The sequence below is a fragment of the Trichechus manatus genome, unplaced genomic scaffold, assembly GCF_000243295.1.
Source record: "Trichechus manatus latirostris isolate Lorelei unplaced genomic scaffold, TriManLat1.0 scaffold00308, whole genome shotgun sequence".
Classification (NCBI taxonomy): domain Eukaryota; kingdom Metazoa; phylum Chordata; class Mammalia; order Sirenia; family Trichechidae; genus Trichechus; species Trichechus manatus.
In genome coordinates, this window is record NW_004444244.1 from 848,259 (window position 1) to 853,681 (window position 5,423).

Consider the following 5,423-nt stretch of genomic DNA (forward strand, 5'->3'; position numbering starts at 1 on the left):
GAGCATGTTAACCATGTGCACCACTCAGGGACTCTGATGACCCTTATAGACACTGTAAAAAGGAATTTTCCTGTTGCTTATAGCTGTAAAGATCGCTCACCTACTTTGCAAGGAAGGAAAGAAAAGAAAAGAAAAAGAGAAAATATGTAGTGCTGTAATATTGGTAAGAAAGAAACAAACAAGGAAATTCTGAGGGAATCCAAGGGAGCAAAGGAGGGGAAATGGCACTGGGACTGTCTCACAAACCTGCCTGTATTCGATCAGGCATTCTTCACCTCTCAGTTCTGAGACATCCGCTTCTCTGAGTGTGATGTGATTGAGTCAAAGTGTGGCAGCACATCCAGTAGGTTATTCAGAACTCAGAGTAGGAGCGTTTCACCAGTCACCAACAAATCCACCTTTGTTTCTTAGTGCTGCTGTAACAAAATACCTCAAAGTGGGTGGCTCTAAAGAACAAAAATTTATTTTCTCACCGTTCTGGAAGCTGGGAGTACAAATCAGGGTCTCAACCACATCATTTCCTCCTGTGGGTCTCTCTCCTAATTTCTGGTGGCTGTCGCAATCCTTGGTGTTCCTTTCCTGCTTATAGATGCATCTGCCTCTTGTCACGTGTCGTCTCTCCTTCTGTCACTCCCTTTCTATAACATATTACTCAAATGGAATTAGGATATGACCTTGTTTGACCTAACAGATAACAAAAGAAAAACCCTATTTTCCCAAAACCAAACCAGTGAACCAGTGCCATTGAGTCAAGCTGGGCTCATGGTGACCCCACAAGTGTCAGAATAGAACTGTGCTCCGCAGAGTTTTCAATGGCTGATTTTTTTTTCCTCTTACAAAGATTTTATGTATTTATTTATTTTTGTTGAAAATATGCACAACAAAACATACACCAGTGCAACAATTTCTTCATGTACAATTCAGTGACACTGATGACATTCTTCAAGTTGTACAAACATTTTCACTCTCCTTTCCTGCACTGTTCCCCACCCGTTAACATAAACTCACTGCCCCCTACTTTTCCCATCTAATCTTTCTGAGCCACTGTTGTCAGTCTGATCCTATATAGATAGGTCTTTAAAAAAACACAATGCTCAAGGCCGATATTTTTTACTGATTAAGCTAAACTATGCCCTGGTGGTGCGCTGGTTAAGTATGTGGCTGCTAACAGAAATGTCTGTGGTTCGAACCTACCAGCTGCTCTGTGGAAGAAAGATGTGGCAGTCTGCTTCTGTAAAGATTTACAGCCTTAGAAACCCCATGTGGCAGTTTTATTCTGTCCTATAGGGTCGCTATAAGTTGGAATCAACTTGACTGCAGTGGATTTGGTTTGGTTTTGATGTTGTTTGTTTGAGAGAAGACTTCAGGGGATATTTTTGGTTTAAGGTTTAAAGATTATCTCAGGGCAGTAGTTTTAGGGGTTCATCCAGCCCCAATGGCTCCAGAGAGTCTGGATTCCCTGAGAATAATGGATAATTTTTTGGAAGTAGATCACCAGGCTTTTTTTTCTGAGGTGCTCTGGGTGGACTCAGACTGCCTACCTTGCAGTTAGTAGCCGAGAGCTTGACTGTTTGTACGATTCAGGAACTGACCCTCTTTCTCTCTCTCCATACACACACACACACACACACACACACACACACACACACACACACACGTCCAATTTTAAAGAATAACCATTAAAAACTATATAAACTGAGGGTATAACTTTAAAATCAGAACATAGAAACATGATATGAAAGTAAAAATATTTCTATCCTCAGATGACATGATCCTATATACAAAAAAATCCTGAGGAATCCGCAAGAAAGCTACTAGAGCTGATAAGTGAATTCAGAAAAGTTGCAGGATGCAAGCTCAATATACAAAACAAAAAATCAGTGGTGTTTCTATATATTAGCAATAAACAAGCTGAAAAGGAAGTCAAGAAAACAATTCCATTTACAATAGCATCAAAAAGAATAAAATACCCAGGAATACATTTTACCAGGGAGACGAAAGACTTGTACCCTGAAAACTATAAAACATAGCTGAAAGAAACTAAAAAAGACCTAAATAAATGGAAACTTTATTGGAAAACCATAAAGATGATATAAATAAATGGAGACATATACCATTTTCATGGCTAGGGATACTTAATATTGATAAATATGTTGATTCACACCAAACTGGTCCACAGAGTCAATGAAATTCCAGCCGAATTCCGAACTTCATTTTTTTTTTTAATAGAAATTGACAAGCTGATAATAAAATTTATATGGATGAGCAGAGGGACAAAAATAGCTATGATTTTCCTCAACATACTGTACTAGGTAGAAGAACTTGACCGCTAGTGAATGAAGGCTTTCTTATGAAGCTTTGATAATTAAGACAGTGTAGTATTGGTAGAAGGATAGACATAGTGCACCAATTAAGTTCAAAAGGAGCCCAGAACTCACCTATTCATATAGGGAAGCTTTATATGTGACAGAGCTGGGATGGTCTGTTGAATAGATGCAGGAATAGATGTTTATACACTTGGAAACAATGAAATTGGATCCGTAAGTCACACTATACTCAAAAGCCGACTCCAAGCGGACATTGATGTGAAAGGAAAGATTTAAAAACTTTTAGAGGAAAATACAGGAGAATATCTTTTTGACTTCCAGGGTTGGGAAAGACTTCTTAAGAAGATCCCAAAAAAGGACATGCTATAAGTAGATTAATAAATTCAACCACATTAAAATTAAGAATGTATGGTCATCAAACGATCCCATGCAGAACGTGAATAGACAAGCCAAAAACAGGGAAAATATATTCCCAACAGATACAACCACAAAGGATCAGTACTTAGTACATATAAATAAATCTACACACCAAGAAGACAAGGAACCCAATAGAAAAACTGAACATGTATTTCACAGAAGAAGAAATATCAAAAGTTATTGAACATATGGAAAATGCTCAGCCTCATTAGTTATCAGAGAAATGTAAATTAAAACAACAATGACATAAGATTTTAAATTCTCCAACTTGGCAAAAATACAAAGTATGACCATACCAGCTGTTGATCACGATGTAATACAATAGGAGCTATTATGCGTTGTTGGGAATATAATATATTATATTATTATAATATATTATATAAAATAATATATTATAATATAATATAATCATTTTGGAAAATGGTATGGCGTAAGCTATTAAAGCTAAAGATGTGAGTATCTAATCACTTGGCAATTTGTCTCCTTGGCATAAACCTAGGAGGTGTAATTAACCGGTATAAACCTGTTAATTTTCCAGTGATGTTTTTCTAATTAATAATACAAAATAATAAAAGACTTTTGTATATAGATCCATATATATGTGTGTGTATATATATACATCAGTAATATTGGTAACTTATATTTTGCTAGAAAAATTTGATTTTATCCAAGTTTTCAAATAGCATATAGTTGAACAAAAATATTCACTTACAATTGCTTTAATGTCCTTTGTGTTTGGAATCACATGTTCTTTCTCATTTCTTCATTTGGGGAACTTTTTCTCATTTTGTTATGTTGTTGATTAATTGATTCATTCAATAAACACATATTGAATGCTTATCATGTAGGTATTATTATACAACCCCAAAACTCGTTGCCGTCCAGTCGATTCCGACTCATAGTGACCTGATAGGACAGAGTAGAACTGCCCCATAGGGTTTCCAAGGCTGTAAATCTTTATGGAATCAGACTTACATCTTTCTCCTGTGGAGCAACTGGTGAGTTCCAGCTTCTGACTTTTCAGGTAGCAGTGGAGCACTTAACCACTGCACCACCAGGGCTCCAGGTATTATTATAAACCTGTTGTCATCAAGTAGATTCCGACTCATAGCGACCCTATAGGACAGAGTAGAACTGCCCCATAGGGTTTCCAAGGAGCACCTGATGGATTTGAACTGCCAGGATCACAACAGAGGGTTCTGGACAGAGCTGGAGAAGGATGTAGAACAAAATTCTAACACAAATAAAAAGACCAGACTTACTAGCCTGAAAGAGACTGGAGAAACCCTAAGAATATGGCCCCCAGACACCCTTTTAGCTCAGTGGTGAAGTCACTTCAGAGGTTCACCATTCAGCGGGGAATTGGGCAGCCCCATAAAACAAAATGGGACTAATGAGGCACAGCAGTCCAGAGACAAGACAAGGACTTAAATGGATGCTAACCATTCATCATTGTTCTTTATCATTGCATAATACTCCACTGTGTGTATGTACCATAGTTTGTTTATCCATTCATCTGTTGATGGGCATCTAGGTTGTTTCCATCTTTTAGCTATTGTGAACAATGCTGCAGTGAACATGGGTGTGCATATGTCTATTCGTGTGGTGGCTCTTATTTCTCTAGGGTATATTGCTAGGAGTGGAATTGCTGGATTGTATGGTATTTCTATTTCTAGCTTTCTAAGGAAGTGACATATCATTTTCCAAAATGGATGTATCATTTTGCATTCCCAGCAGCAGTGCCTAAGAGTTCCGAACTCCCCGCAGCCCCTCCAACATTTGTTATTTCCAGTGTTTTTGATTCGTGCCAGTAATGATAGGATGAGATGGTATCTCATTGTGGTTTTAATTTGCATTTTTCTAATGGCTAGTGATCACAAGCATTTCCTATTGTGTCTGTTAGCCGCTTGAATGTTTTCTTTGGTGAAGTGTCTGTTCATTTCCTTTGCCTATTTTTTAATAGGATTATTTGTCTTTTTGTTGTAGAGGTGTTGCATTTTCTTGTAGATTATAGAGATTAGACCTTGTCTGACTTGTAATGTCCAAAATTTTTTTCCCAGTCTGTAGGTTCTCTTTTTACTCTTTTGCTGAAGTCTTTTGAAGAGCATAGGTGTTTGAGTTTTAGAAGTTCCCAGTTATCTAGCTTATCTTTTGGAGTTTGTGTGTTGATGGTTATGGTTTGTATCCTGTTAATGCTGTGTATTAGGGCCTCTAGCATTGATCCTATTTTTTTCTTCTATGAACTTTATAGTTTTTGGCTTTATATTTAGGTCTTTGATCCATTTTGGATTAGTTTTTGTATGGGTGTGAGGTGTAGGTCCTGTTTCATTTTTTTTCAGATGGACATCCAGTTTTGCCAGCAACATTTGTTAAAAAGACCGTCTTTTCCATTCGATGGACTTTGGGCCCTTGTTGACGATCAGGTGACCATAGGTGGATGTATTTACATCTGGGTTCTGAATTCTGTTCCATTGGTCAATGTATCTGTCTTTGTACCAGTACCAGGCTGTTTTCAATACCCTAGTGGTATAGTAGGTTCTGAGGTCAGGTAAAGTGAGTCCTCCTACTTTCTTCTTCTTCAATAATGCATGACTTATTCGGGGCTTCTTCCCTTTCCATATAAAGTTAATGATTAGTTTTTCCATCTCTTTGAAGAATGTTGTTGGTATTTGGATCAGG